The following is a 15,377-nucleotide window of genomic DNA, read 5'->3' as shown; positions in this document are numbered from 1 at the left end:
CGAGCACGTGATCCCACTGCGGGTGGTGAGGGAAATCGTGGAAGACTCGTCGAGGGAGCATTAAGAACTCTATTCTAGCGATGGGTAGAATCTGCAAATGAACAAATTCACGTACAGTGAATAGAGAAAGTATTTGGACGGATTTTAAAATCGCATAACTTTCTTAGAATTCGTCCAAACGACGTGAGTTTTTTTTAGATGCTAGAAGGATTAGTCTGCTAAGAGACGTGTTTCGTCGTTTTGAAAAAAATGCATTTGGTCAGAATTGCAAAAAAAATATTAAAGATCGTTTTTTAATTTTTTTTTCTAAGAAAGTTTAAATTCCCGAAATCAACGATTTTCAACCTTATTCTGAGATCTTTAAGCGTTTCTAGCTCAGAGCAACGTTAACCGATTTTTATGAATTTTTGGGCATGTATGTAATTTACTTAAAAAAAAGTTTAAGAAACGACCTTTACTATTTTTTTTGCTATTCTGACCAAATGCATTTTTTTCAAAACGTCGAACGCGTCACTTAGCAAACTAATCCTTCTGCTCTGAGCTATAACCGTTTAAAGATCGCAGAATAAGGTCGAAAATCACGAAATTTCCGAAATTCGTGAAATTCCCGAAATCAGCGATTTTCGACCTTATTCTGCGATCTTTAAGCGTTTCTAGCTCAGAGCAACGTTAACCGATTTTGATGAATTTTTAGGCATGTATGTAACTTACTTAAAAAAAAAATGTTTTAAAAAACGACCTTTACTATTTTTTTTTGCTATTCTGACCGAATGCATTTTTTTCAAAACGACGAAACACGTCACTTAGCAAACTAATCCTTCTAGCTTCTAAAAAAAAACATATCGTTTGGACCAATTCTAAGAAAGTTATGCGATTTTAAAAAGCGTCCAAATACTTTTTTTATTCACTGCACGTATCTAGTCGGTTATATCACAGCAACATTGAAACAAAAAAAGGGAGAAATAATTATAAACAATTACGTAAGCAGAAATCACATTTCACTTAAACGTCACAGATATTTTTGCACGTACAAATTAGGTGTTAATAAAAAAAATGTTCAGGGACATGTCACGTTAATTAAAAATCAATGCATATGTTACGCTGAATACTAGAACGTAATCGATATATAGGGTGTTCCACTTAACTTCATCATCTGAAATATTTCTGCTATATTTGAAAAGTCACAAAAATGTTTCCTACAAAAGTTGCATAGTTTTGTATGTGGGGGTCAAATTGTTTTTTTTTTTAAATGGAATCTGAGTTTCATTTCATTAACTCCACCCAACAGAATAAAACTGTCGTTACTATACGCTGACCCGCACAAAAGTGTGCAACTTTTGTAGGAAAAATTTAATGAAATTTTAAATAAAAAAAAAAATTTCAGGTGATACAGTTAGGTGGAACACCCTGTACACACTCACGACTAAGTTTGTACTCTTGCATACTGTCCCCGTTTAAAACAAGTACATGAATAGATAGAATTAAAGAACTAAAAATTTCACTGACAGATAGCAGTTTAACTATTCTGATTGAATACGTCACGATATGACGCGTCATATCATTTGACGCAAGGCGCAACCTCAAAGATAAGATGCAAGATTTCTGATCCCGTGTCAGCTAATTGTAAGTCTGGATTAGATCCTGGTAACTACATTTCAAGTAAATGGAAGCGTCCACTTTTTCATAAAATTCCGTGTAATCGTTATGAAATTTATAAACTGTTATGAAACTACGTATCTATTAATATGATTTTACTAAAGCGTGCCAATAAATGTATACGTTCCCCGGTATGTACGTGCATTCATTTATTTCAATTTACGCTTTTTTTTTCGCGAGACATATACGAGAACACTATTGTATTCATTACAAATCCATGCATTATTCATTAATGTACTTATTTATACTGTATTTGAAATATGCATACGGCGAGGCGGCGAAAATTGACACTTCACGGTTGAATTTCTGCGAACTAATTCTATATACATAGCTGCATAAATGCAAGTGTTAAATGACTTCATAAAAAAAAAGTATGTAAACGGTGTAAAATTTGTTAGAGAATATAAGTCAATATTTAAGAGAAAAAGTGAAAGTAGTACAAGACAAAATTTAATATGTAGGGGAGACCGGGGTAAAGTGAGCTTTTTTATTTTATTTTTTAAAAATAGAATATATTTACAAATTTTGGCGACGTAATAAATGTATGTAATATAACAATGATAATTATGCACAGATATCGAAAAATGTAAATTCATTTAAAACCTTAAAAATTATTTTTTAGAGACTTTCGACTGTTTTTTTTTCAATTTAGCTTTTTGGATAAATGAGTCATAAATGTGTTATTTTAACTAAAAAATTTTTATACGTGTTTAAAACAACCTTATAAACATACATGTACACGCGCTTAAGAGGACATTAATCCCAACATTATTAAATAATTAATTTTCTACTTAGTACAAATTCGGGGTAAAGTGGCCGGGGTAAACTGAGCTGCAAAGAACAGATGCGCAAGTGGGGTGCGCAATATTCTAACCCGTCAGCTGGCTTGAAAACCACGCGGCGTGATGGAACAGAAACTAACCTCAAAAAAAAAAAAAATGAAAAATCTGCCACAGTTTTTGACAATCACGGTGCAAAAAAAACAGAAGCTGACGTGCTACACACGTCAATTCAGCGCAAGGGGTTAATAATCTTATACTATAAAGCAGAATGTGACTATTTTCTCAAAAAACTAAAAAAAAAAATTTATTTTATAAAATCAGAATCTAAATTTCGAGCAAAGCCGAGTAATAAAGCTAGTTACCTATATCCTTAATTAAAGTTCTTATTCTATTTCAGCTCACTTTACTTGGGGTAAAGTGGTCGTTTTAACTTTTTCTTTTCAAGTTGAATTTTAATAGACTTTAAGTTTATTTTAAGTATTGCTATTCGTCATTTATCAATAGTAATATTTAAATTATATTATAAATCTATTTCCACACATTTTTATTGAAAGAGAAAAATTTTATTTGCCTTCAAACTTTTTTCGTCTGACATCACCCCGGTCTCCCCTACAGGATGTAAAAACGGTTGTGGTCACGAATTGCATTTATAATATTCCATTAATCTGGATAGGTGGAGATTTGTTACATAAATCCGCAGCAAAATTCACCTTGGCCCCATAATAATTGAAGATTAAATTTTCATATTTACAGCTATTCTCAAGAAAAAGATGCGCATATTAAAAGCACTGATGTGCCACAGCTGAACCATTTTGGATTAAATGTCATTAACCTTTCAGCCAATTAAGTCGCGTATGTATATTACGTCTGGGGGCGAAGAGCTTCCCCCACCATGTGTCTCATTACGGCGTGTAGTGGGGAATGAAAAGGGTTGTGGGGATTAGAATTCACCAAAACTATAACAGTCTTTTCTGAGAAAATGCTTCATTATTTGTGACATACGTTTTCCTCAAATTATTATATCCTCTACTCGAGAGGACCCAGAAGAAATAAACCAAAATTTTTATCACGAATCTCTGCAGTTCCGGATGCGAAAATTTATTTATGCAAGCTCCGCGCGTTATTTTCACGACAGCCGGTATACTGAAACTTTACACGCGTAACGCGCAATAAATTGTAATCGAATACAGTCGCCGCAGTGATATTCACACCTGTTAGAAAGTAACTGCGACCGTGTAGGGCAGTTGTGCAATGAAAATCATTCAAATGAATTACAAGAAGAATATATATTGGCGCGCATGAATCATTGAACACGTATGGGCGGAACGAAACGTCCACGATTAACGTTTATAGCCATCGCTGACGCGTGTGCTCTGTCGCGCATACCTCGCGGAAAAATGGATTCCTTTTAACTGGTTTACGTGCGATCTCGTCCCGCGCTATCGCGTCATCGTTCCCGCATACGAGCTCGTATTTCCGTGGGCCACTCGTCGAACGTCACGAATTCCGACGATTTGACGCCGTACACTTACGATCTTGGCTGCCAATCGATCGTCGCTTCTCCTGCCAGACCGACTCCCTCCCCTCCCCGACACTCTGGATGCCCGCCCCACTACGCTGGCGAAACGTTTCACGAACTGTTTATTCGGGAAGCGGTTCGTTTCATTGTACCAACAAAAGCAATTCGGAAACCGACGATTTATCCCGAAAATTCCAACATAATCGAAACGTTTTCTTTCAGCAACGTGGAGAGAAGAGTTTAACACCTATTCCTACCACGACCGGGCAAATGACCGTTTTTAAAATTTCCATTAGAATTTCCTATGTACAACGAATCACATGTACAATTGAATCGCCTTTAAACTTCACGATTTTTCCTCAAATATACGTGTGTAACGTGATATACTTCTGAATAAAAGAAACGATATTTTTTTTTTCATTCTGTATTAAAAAATATATGTTGTGCTAAAGACCGGTAGCAATAGGTATACGTGAAGTGTCGGTAGGAATAGTGTTAAAGGAAGAAGATAGGAGTAGCTGAAAATTTAACAATACACAAGATACCGTAGAGACAGTTTTTGAAATAAATAGAAGCTCTCAACGAACTATGTACATATTCATACAAAACAGTTGCATGCTCTTTTCTTCCTCGATAATTGCAATTCTACGGAATCATCGATATTAATCCAATTTTTTTTTCCGTCGTTTTCTAAGTTCGATTTTTTATTGACAGATCCGAGGATACTCGGAAACATCCAGAGAGAGAAAGGACGGCGATAGCCGTATCTGACGATTAATGGAGAGCTCTGGCAGTGGCGGAGACGAAAAAAGGGAGGAGAGAAAGAGGTAGACGGGAGTCAGAGAGACGGGAAGGGGAGGGAGAAGGAGGGACAAAGGAGGGAGAGAGAGAGTCGCGTACCTAAGACACGTTATTCTCGTTCATTTCCAAGAATAAATCGGTAAGAATCCAGCTGGTCGTACAATACGAGTTTCTCTTAACAAAATACGCTACTCCCTCCTGTCCCTCCGCTCTTCGAGCATGCCACGAAACTCCCCCAATCCACTAAATCCAATATGCTTTGCTTTCATTTGCTTTTTAGACTATTTTCGCTGGAAATACTGAATCTTATCCGAAGACTTTATCTAAACTTTACGAATTTTCTGATATTTATCGCGAAGATCTTTTTCAGTATTCTCTGCACGGGTACACATTCGCAAATATAAAACTCGTGAACACTCGGTTCAGATAATATTTGACCGACAAAATTGTATCAGAAGAGCCACAATTTCGTTGATATGCCCTTACAGAGGATTTTTATTCTTCTTCCCGACTTTAATCAATTCATTTTTTTTTAATTTATGTGAAATGTAAATGTACAATTTATGCAAGTAATGCTCGAAGAAATATTTTTCATTTATAAGAACAATAACTATATTTATTATGGAAGTTTACTGTAATGATTTGAATAGTGAAAATTCTTCCTTTTATTTGGAAATGGAATTCTTCTATATTCGGTGGTACGGTTAACGGAGAAATGTATGACAGATGGCCGAATTTTGGCCGATAGGTCCTGTGAATCTGTTGGAAACCATCGAACATCGGGAAAACGGTCCCTACTGATGATCGACGGGGGTGCGATGGAGGAACACCTGGCTAGTGAGTCACGACTTTGAAATATGTATCCTAGCAGACTGTGTGACGTTTCTTTTACGTAGGCATTCGTGTCCCCTGGTGAAGGAACACTTTTTGAACGCATTGCAGTATTATTAATCATTTAACGTTTAATGCCTAGTTCTAGGTAACAAAAACATTCAGACTCGTCAAGAATGACGACACTGAAATATTTTCAAGCGTTCAGGGCAATTTCAATTTGCAAGCCTTGCAGCTGTACCTTAGGAACATTTTCGCGCGACTGTTTATTAACTCCTGTTAAACAGGAGTAAATGTTGATAGCAAAAATAATTTTTAGGATTCAGTAGATTATTGTATACTTTCTCCCTTTATTTGTTGGATTATGTACACAGCTGACAACAATATGAAGTTGTCTCTCAAATTTTTTTTAATGCTTACTTTTATAGTAAATATATTGAACACCTGCAGAAAATAAAGTTTCACAAATATGGGCGTAAAATTTGATACTAATCTAATTTCTTTCGGTGATAATATCTGGTATAAGAAGAATAGTTTTCTTTAATCAAACACATTTTGCTCAAATATATGAATAGTTTTGTTTAAATAAAATAGGAAAAATTCATTGCACTTGAAAGTGCACTAGGGTAGATGTTCCAGTTACTGGCAGTGTCCCTATTACTACCATTTTATTTATTTTGCATAATAAAAACGTGACGTATAAAGAAGAGTTAATAAATAATAATAAGAACAGTCCCAATTTAATAATAATTTTTTTTAACAGTATTCTTAAACGTCACGTTTTTATCAAGTACAATAAATAAAGTGGTAGTAATAGGGACAGTGGAAGTAATTGGGACATCTACTTTATATTCGTGAGCGCAAAGTATTTTTCGGAAAATGTTCAACGCGTGTTCAACTTTTCAGAAAACCAGAATCCGAAAATATCTGCAACTTGTGCAATATTGTAGTTAATTTACATACCATCGCTTATTTCATTGAAAATGTTAATTACAATGAAAATCGTAGAGACCTACTTAAAGTTAAGAAGTAGCTACGTACTTCGTTCGTCCATGCAGATTATTTTAATTAGTAGATAAAAATTCAAAGCATAAATCCACCTTTTTTTTAAAGATTCTTAAATATATTTTAGGGGTGGAGGAGCCTTCTGGTTCGATCTACAGTTCCAAAGTTAATGATATATTACATCATTCGTTTGAATGACGTAATACTATTACCCTAAAGAATTTAAAAGACTTTTGTCAAGACCACACTAAATAGAACAGTTTCGTCGTAAGTCCTACTATATCCCCGTTTCTACAGAATGCACTTAAATACAATTACAGCCATTAACGTTCGAACGTCACCGTACTTCTACATTCTCTGCATCGTTAATTCCTATGTAATTATTTAATTGTAAGTTATATTCTTGCTGGTGAAACCACGTGCAACTTTCCTTTAATTGCAGCACTTTGTTTGAAAACACGGTAAATTATCGTCCCCGTCCTTAGTCACGTAAGAAAAAAGTAAATACATTCAAACATTTCTAAAGTACAAAAATATAAATATATATATTACGGTGCCACTTATTAACTTAGAAAAAAATTCAAATTTTCCGTCGGTCCCCCTCTAATTTTGTTTCATTTGATCGAATATAGTGATGTGTAAAGATTATTCGGATAACATTAAACCGTGGCGATTTGAACTTTAACTTTAAAAAAATTACAAAGAAATCTTACGAGCAACGAAAATTAGGGATTGCAATAGTTACCCCCACTATTCCATTTTACTTTTATTGTTTCGTAGAATTGTCGTTACCTGTAACGGTTATGTAAATCGCCGCGTATCAAATCAGTTATAAACGCAGCATAATAAAACAGTAAAACTGTATACTTGACTTTGATTTGTTACGAAATTGTGATTGGTTTGTTCTTTTATTAAATTTTGTTTGTGTATCAAATCATTATGTACGCATTGTTTTGTTTCTTATTAAGTCACAAGACAAATTCTTCGATAAAAATTTGAAAAGATAATTTTTTGTTAATTTCCACGTGTTGTCGCCACGGGAATTATCCCGATGAAAAAAGTTTAATAATTTCATATGAGAATGTATATTTTTGTTTATAACATCTTATGCAACTTTACTCGAAACCTAATATGTGTTATTTTCAAAACAGATTTAAAATAAAGATATATATGTATATACATTAGGGTGCTAGTTATTTTCCGACTTTTGATTTTTAAAGGAAACCTCCCCTAGTTTTGTTCCTTTTGATTTAATAATAATTAATAATATTATTGATTTAATAATAATTGATAATTAATATTATTGATTTAATAATAATTGATAATTAATATTATTGATTTAATAATAATTGATAATTAATATTATTGATTTAATAATAATTAATAATTAATATTACTGATTTAATAATAATTAATAATTAATATTACTGATTTAATAATAATTAATAATTAATATTATTATTAAATCAAAACGAACAAAACTAGGGGAGGTTTCCTTTAAAAATCAAAAGTCGGAAAATAACTAGCACCCTAATATATATACATATATATCTTTATTTTAAATCTTAAATATTAATTATTATTAAATCAAAAGGAACAAAACTAGGGGAGGTTACCTTTAAAAATCAAAAGTCGGAAAATAACTAGCACCCTAATATATATACATATATATCTTTATTTTAAATCTTAAATATTAATTATTATTAAATCAAAAAGAACAAAACTAGGGGAGGTTACCTTTAAAAATCAAAAGTCGGAAAATAACTAGCACCCTAATATATCTACATATATATCTTTATTTTAAATCTGTTTTGAAAATAACACATATTAGGTTTTGAGGAAAGTTGCATAAGATGTTATAAACAAAAATATATATTCTCATATAAAATTATTAAACTACGGTTCCGATAATATGGCAATATGTAGAGGACCGAAAATTGGGGTCGTGATGTACGAATACTAATGGGCGTAACTATAATAAAATAACGTGACTCGAGCAGTCTGCAGGCGTACGAAACGTGTCTTCATGGATCGTACTATTTCCAGAAAGCTTTTATGCTTTCCGAACAATGGGCGGCGGCCGATTCCGTTATTAGGGACACAATGAGGCCCATTGTGCATTTATGGGGCCCTGGTGGGGGAGATTTCGTGGTAACACGCCCGGCTTTTGCAGAAATCGTTCTTTTCGAGGCTACACGGCCCCAGCAGCAACTTCCTCGAATAAGTCGGCACGAAATTTAGATTCGAGGATCCTTCGAGGAATAATTTTTTACATGAACGTTTATTTTAGTCGGTGTCGTAAACCTTTCTTCAAATATAATTTGTATTAACTAATATTCTCCTCCTGAACGCATTAACGCTAACAACGCTTGTGTTCCTCGGCGCCAATTAGCTGGAACTTCTTAAAGAAACCTGCTGTTTCTACGAATATCGGGGCAAGGAGTAAAAGGAACGATCCCAGCAACGTTATGGACAGATAACAGTTCTCACTGAATGAGCTACTGCAACAATCCAGTACTCATAATTGCTATCCGAATGCATCCTTTATACATAATGCATAGCATGATTAACGACAGAATAGAGCACTTATACCTGCAGTGGTATAGTCCAATAGCGACACTTGCAAAATAGTGCAATTACTGCGATAACGATAAGAGGCATTTCGAATATCATTTCTGGCGATAAATTATGACCTTCATCTAATTAGTCTTGATTTTCGCTAACGACCAGAAGATATATAATGCGTTCGAAAAATACAGGAACACTCGAAAAGAATTTAGCAGCACGAATGTTTACAACTTAGAAACGAAATTGTACGTAGGGAAAAGGACCCAATTACTGACACCTAACCAATTACTGTCACCTTAAGCTATTTTACTTAAAATAGCGAATAAATAAACGTTGTAAAACCATATACAAAAAGAATTATGTAATTCAACCTATAATCTATACTATAGATTATATACTATAGTTTATTTATTCGTTATTTTAAGTAAAATAGCTTAAGGTGACAGTAATTGGGTCCTTTACCCTATCTTTGACCTACACACTACTCGAATACAGGGTCAGTTGTATCCTGCAACCCGCGCTCGCGCGAACTTGTAAAATGGCAACAGCGCCTCACGGACGCATTCCACTACAACCATGCACCGGCCCAGCGGAGAGCTGCCAGCGACCGCTGGACAACAGTGTTGCCCGAGCTCCGAGAATTTTAGGATGGTCTCTTCCAGATTACCGTAATGAGGTTTGAGCAAACAATGTCCACTGGTCTCGTACCCGTCTGAATTTAAAAAATTTTAGCTACGACAGGGTTGACCGCGGCGCTCCACCCTTGTACGGAGAGATTTTTCGCCACCTGCGTGTAAAAGCCACAACAATGGCGCATCGTTCCAAAAAATGACAACGGAAGCCAGCAATTGGCGTGGCGTTCAGTAGCTGAAACATTCAGACACAAAAATTCTAGAAAAAAAATTCAAACACCGCTACAATCAAAGACACGTCCCATTAGCTACCCCTTACGTCTGATCTAGGTATGCACTGCATTAAGGATAAAATCATAAAAAAGAAAACCAGAACAATAGATCCTGAGATTAGCAGAACTAACACATAATTGAATAAAAATTTAATTTCTCAATTTTTTAAAGTAATGATACAGAAACAACTAGCCTATTGTTTATCAACACCACGAATTTCAGAAACAGCATTAAACACAGTATCGAATAAACAGTTTGCGAAAACCTTTTTACAACAATGTATGGTTAAAAAATTGCTAGAAAAAAATTAAGCAAATGTAAAATATGTTAAATTATCCATCATTAAGGGGACATAATTGTTTCTCATTTCTCGGCGCAAATTGCATTCCAATATCTTTTATGGTTCAAAAGTTATACGAAAAAGGCCCCAAATTCTTCAACCCGGGCCGGGAAATTCCAAATAGCTCTTTGCGACGTTAATTTGAAAAAGACCATCCTAAAATTCTCGAAGCTCGGGCATCACCGCTGTCCAGGGGTCGCTGGCAGCTCTCCGAACGCCGGGACGATGCATGGTTGTAGTGGAATGCGCCCGCGAGGCGCTGTTGCCATTCTACCTGTGCGCGCGAGCGCGGGTTGCAGGATAAAATGCTGACCCTGTATATACTCGGTTCAGACCAAAACAAATAAGTCTCTACTACTCGACTCGAATATCCAGTGTCTCAAATATTTCGATCGTCTCGAGAACTCCTAAATCTACCTTCGGTATATCATTCCCGTGTAACTCGCCGAAGAAGTTCGCGATAATTGTTTTCCACGGAGCGCAAACGATTTTATAATGTCACACTACAGCCGCGCAGGTAAATTAGAAAGCCTCCCGAAGCGTAGGAATTATAGGCTGGAAGCATAAAGGTTACTAGAAACGAGCGGGTCGTTCATCGGTGGATCGAGGACTATTTCAGAGAGGATTCCAGGAACGTTTCGAACGGAGAAATCGAGAGACACGCTATGCTCCCATTTCAGCTGGTTGTCGCATACATGGGCCTCATAGAGCCTGTTATCGTATCTGTTACCTTGTGGTAGAGCCAGGCATCTTATCAAAAACAAACAAACTCCTTTATGACGATTATACCCAGTTCTCCCGAATCGACCTTTCCTCGAACTGGTCGTCCAAGGGCGCGCCTTCCGATTAAAGCCGACGGCGATTGTCCGAAATACTTCCAGACGCTTGTATCGCTCTGCATATTGTTCTTCACTACTTGCCTTCGTGCGGCATGTTAGATATCAATGTACGCAGTGTAGACGCTAGCAATTTACGCGCGTGAATGAAACTCTCGGAGGATCATGGAATTCGTGAACAATTATTGTTTATTTTTATGCACTCTTGTCAAGAGGAAGAAAATACAACGATTAAAGGACAGTTTTCTCACGAAAAGTAGTTCAAATTTGTAGTTAAAGTTGTACATGTCCCCACTCCCGCGCATCGTACTGAGGAACAGTGAAGGAGGAGGAACAGCCCGCCCCTCAGAAGCGATCTACGCGATTTAATTGGCCCAAACTGTAACGGCGTTTTACGAGAAACGGTTACTTAGGAATACTTAGTTCTTTTTTATCCCTAGATCGCCTGATTAAGAGGAGTAACTGGAAATAACAAAATGAACTTTGTGTCTCAAGATTTTGGCAGCTGATTTTTTTAATGATTCTTCACTACTTCAGCTGCGTAGATTTATGACGCTTGTTTTTTTCACTGCCCGTATGTACGCTCGCTTGCTGTTTACATTATTGAAGGTAATAGGCAGTTGCTTCGGTGAAAGTTTAGTTTGCAGAGGGAATTTCATTTTGATTTTAACACAGCGCTGTGGATAATTGTAACAGCGGGTGCTAAGGGTTCGATTTAGCATAAAAAATTTATGAAACCCAGGCACCTTGACACCACTGAATTTTTCTAGTTTTCGATTGCAGCACGGTAATAACGCAGTATCATTGAAACTGTGCCAATTACTGTGAGTGGGAAGAGTGTAGTTGGATTTCTAGTCACGAGAAATAAAGTATACCTAAGCGTTTTTTTTTTTTAAAGAGAATTGATATAATTTTAAATGTACAAGAATTATTCAATGCGAAGTGGGATGATAATATCAAAGAGGAGATAATGCAACGCGCGCAAAATTATGAATTGGTTTGGAAAAATACATTGCACAATTACACGGTACTTTACTCAATAAATATATTCATATTTATGGTAGTTATACATATAGGTAGAAGTGAAAGTTACCATTATAAGAATTTATAAATGAGGTCTGGTTGTTTTTTTTTCGTAGTTACTGGATTTTCAGTGTAGCAAAAAAATCTGTTTGCATGACGCCAGACTTTATACTTAATTTATAATTCATTTAAATATCATGTTACATTATTTGCTGTAAATTATATAATTGTACGCAGCTTTCTTTTAATTGAAATAATTTATATTAAAATACGTTCCAGGGAAAGTTGGAAATATTTTCATATTATAGAAAAATGTGTAAAAGAATTGTCTTTCAAACGGTTTTTATTATAGTTTGGAACGATGCAATAAATATCACTTGTGCAAAATATACGAACATTTTAGTTGTGAGAAAAGTATTTCTACCTTTCTGTAAAACGTCTTTAAAATAAACTCTGCGTATTGAAAGAACATTTTTTATCATAATATATAAAGCAGAAAGTGTTTGTGTCGGTCTGTCGCCTAAAAACTTTCGAACGGTAAACTCCGGGGTCACGAAATGTGTTCCAGCTTATTATGCCTAACTAATCCAGACGAATGTGACGACTATTTTCACAAAAAAGTAAATAATTTTTTTTTTATAAAATCTGAATCTAAATTTCGGGCGAAACCGAGTAGTAAAACTATTAGTTTTATAAACTGGAGTAAATAATGTAACATAAGGTAACAGAATTAATATATGTGATTTTCATCTGTCGTTCTAAAGAACAATGCGAGTTGCAAATTTTTACCAGTGCCTACTAATAAATACCAAGATATTTTATATCGAAAGCGGTAGCGATACTGTGGTCAATGTCAACGCTGCATTATCTGCATTAGCCACAACGCCTACCGCGCTTAAAGCCACGTTCCCACATGTGTAGGACACATTTGAGGCAAGCGTTTTTTGGGCAATATAAGAAATATCTTGAAACGCCATCTTTGGGAATATATGGGAGATACATGTGAACCAAAGTAAAGAAAAAAAAAATAAACCTAACCTAACATTTGAGGCAAATGAAAGAAGGATTGCCTTTTACAAACAAGGGACACTGAAGACTTTATTCTGGTCTGGATTAAAGGGGGGGGGGCTGCGGCCCGGGCCCCACTTTCCGTAGGGGGGCGGGGCGGGGGCCGTTCTAAGCGATTAGCTCACTCTGTCTTCATTGGAAATGTTGTATCAAATAAATTGTCTGACTTCCACAACTTCCAATTATATGTTTTTATTTTAAATTTTCATTGTTTATACCACCTTTATGATATCTATTTAAATTTTTATATTTCTTGAGAATTATATAGTATTTTTAAACATATACAAGGTATCCCATTTGAAATTCCGCACGCAATTACATATCTCCTATAATATTCGTTATTGAAAAAAATGCTTCTAGTATAACTTACATTTTAACTAAAAGTTAATTGCACAATATCTTTGTTTACCCCCCCCCCCCCCGCTGTTCAACCACGGGGGGCCCTAGAAGGTTCGATAGCCCCGGGCCCCAAAAGTCTTAACCCGGGCCTGACTTTATTGCATATGCAGGGATGAAATTTAATGAATAACAGGTGTGAGTAACATTAATTGTTGTATCATATAAAAATTTGATTTAATCCTAATACCATTTACTACATTTAATTTAATCCGAATAATACTGTAAGATGAATTTAATGAAAATTCATAACACTAGTTGAAAACATGCATTACCGTAATTACAAAAAATCTTGAACTTATTAGCAGAAAAACAGGATATATTTAATTCACTGTTAAGTTTTTTTCTGAAAAAGCAAGCCACTTGCGTAATCATTATGTACCTACCATGTAAGTACGTGTTATTTAAGAAAGAATTTAGCGTGTGCATTTAAAATGAACACACTTGTGTACTATATAACGGAGCACGGTATTAATAAGCGGGAGAGTAAAATTTAGGTTGTCAAACACAGCATCTGCAAATTTGCACTCGGATCTTTAAAACGAGAACGTGATAAATCAGAAGCAAAATAACTCCGCGGAATGTCTTTTCTTAGAAAGTCTCCCGCATTTTAAAATACTCGCTATTCCGGATGAAATACGTCACAGATAAACTCTGCGCTCTCTCGATATCTGCGACGAATTCTCGAAAGAATAAAAACAGACGTAATGCCTATCGACATTCCGTGGCAAAACATAGAGGCGGATTCAGGAGCCTTTCTTGAAGGGGGTGAAATATGTAAAAATAGATAAGCACGTTTTTGAACCGTCTTTTATAAGATTTAAAATTTGTTTGCAATTTATATTTTAATATCTCTATCTGATACTATAGTCTAACTAATTAAATTCACATTAATTATTTATAGAGGATAATCAAGCACTGAAAATAAGTTTTTTTTCTCTTTTTCGCTTATTTCGGTATATGCTCCCCTTAAATGTTTAAAAAATAGTCCTCGAAAATAAAAATTCCATTTTTTTTGTTCGCCTTCATAAATGAGAAGTGTTCTAGAAGCATTTAAAACTTTCAAAATTTGAGGGAAAAATAGTTTTTTTTTAGTTTCTCGGACTTTTTTCGAAAACCGTTTGTCGCACGAGAAAAAGTGATAAAACATAAAAGATGCTCCTTGTCCGGATCTACAACTTTTGTTTGACATATTTTTTTATTTAATCAATAACTTGGAGGATATTATATAAAATCGACTTCGCGAGCTGTTAAATAATGATTTAAATGTTTAAGGGCCCACTTTACACGTTTTTTTTTTAATTATTTGGAACTATTCTGGAGGGTGCCCCAAAGAAAATTCAAAAGTCGAAAATAAGAGCCACCGTAATACACACAGAGGCGTATCTAGGGTGGGGCAAGTAGGGCCCATGCCCTGGGCGCCAATGCGGGGGGGGGGGGGGGAGGTGGTCGGTAAAGCCGAAAGAAATAGTGTTTCTTGAATAAATTTATTTAAATGGTTAATGGTAGTAGTTTAGCTTGTTATTTGTGTGCTTCACATGCCTCTTTAGGGAAGCTTCGAAAAAAACTTGTTGCACATTTCGGCTTCATTTGCCTCCAACTTTCGTCTCTTCCGCCATTCAGCTTCACTTTGTTTAAAAAGATTAT

General features: G+C 35.3%; 2 long non-coding RNA genes across 2 annotated transcripts in view; both read left to right on the top strand.

Annotated features, from left to right (window-relative positions):
• The window catches only part of LOC143367769 (uncharacterized), a 231,249-nt gene that overhangs the window by 60,668 nt on the left and 155,204 nt on the right, over positions 1–15,377 (top strand). The window lies entirely within an intron of this gene.
• LOC143367759 (uncharacterized) overlaps positions 3,573–15,377 on the top strand; it is a 38,316-nt gene continuing 26,511 nt past the window's right edge. The window contains exons 1-4 of the long non-coding RNA XR_013085089.1: positions 3,573–4,195; positions 4,451–4,547; positions 4,672–4,784; positions 5,507–5,595. This is a non-coding gene — a long non-coding RNA (uncharacterized LOC143367759). The remainder of the gene's footprint in view (positions 4,196–4,450; positions 4,548–4,671; positions 4,785–5,506; positions 5,596–15,377) is intronic.

This window comes from Andrena cerasifolii, chromosome 4, assembly GCF_050908995.1.
Source record: "Andrena cerasifolii isolate SP2316 chromosome 4, iyAndCera1_principal, whole genome shotgun sequence".
NCBI classification, from domain to species: domain Eukaryota; kingdom Metazoa; phylum Arthropoda; class Insecta; order Hymenoptera; family Andrenidae; genus Andrena; species Andrena cerasifolii.
The sequence above is the reverse complement of the archived record's forward strand: the minus strand, read 5'-3'. Positions and strand labels throughout refer to the sequence as shown.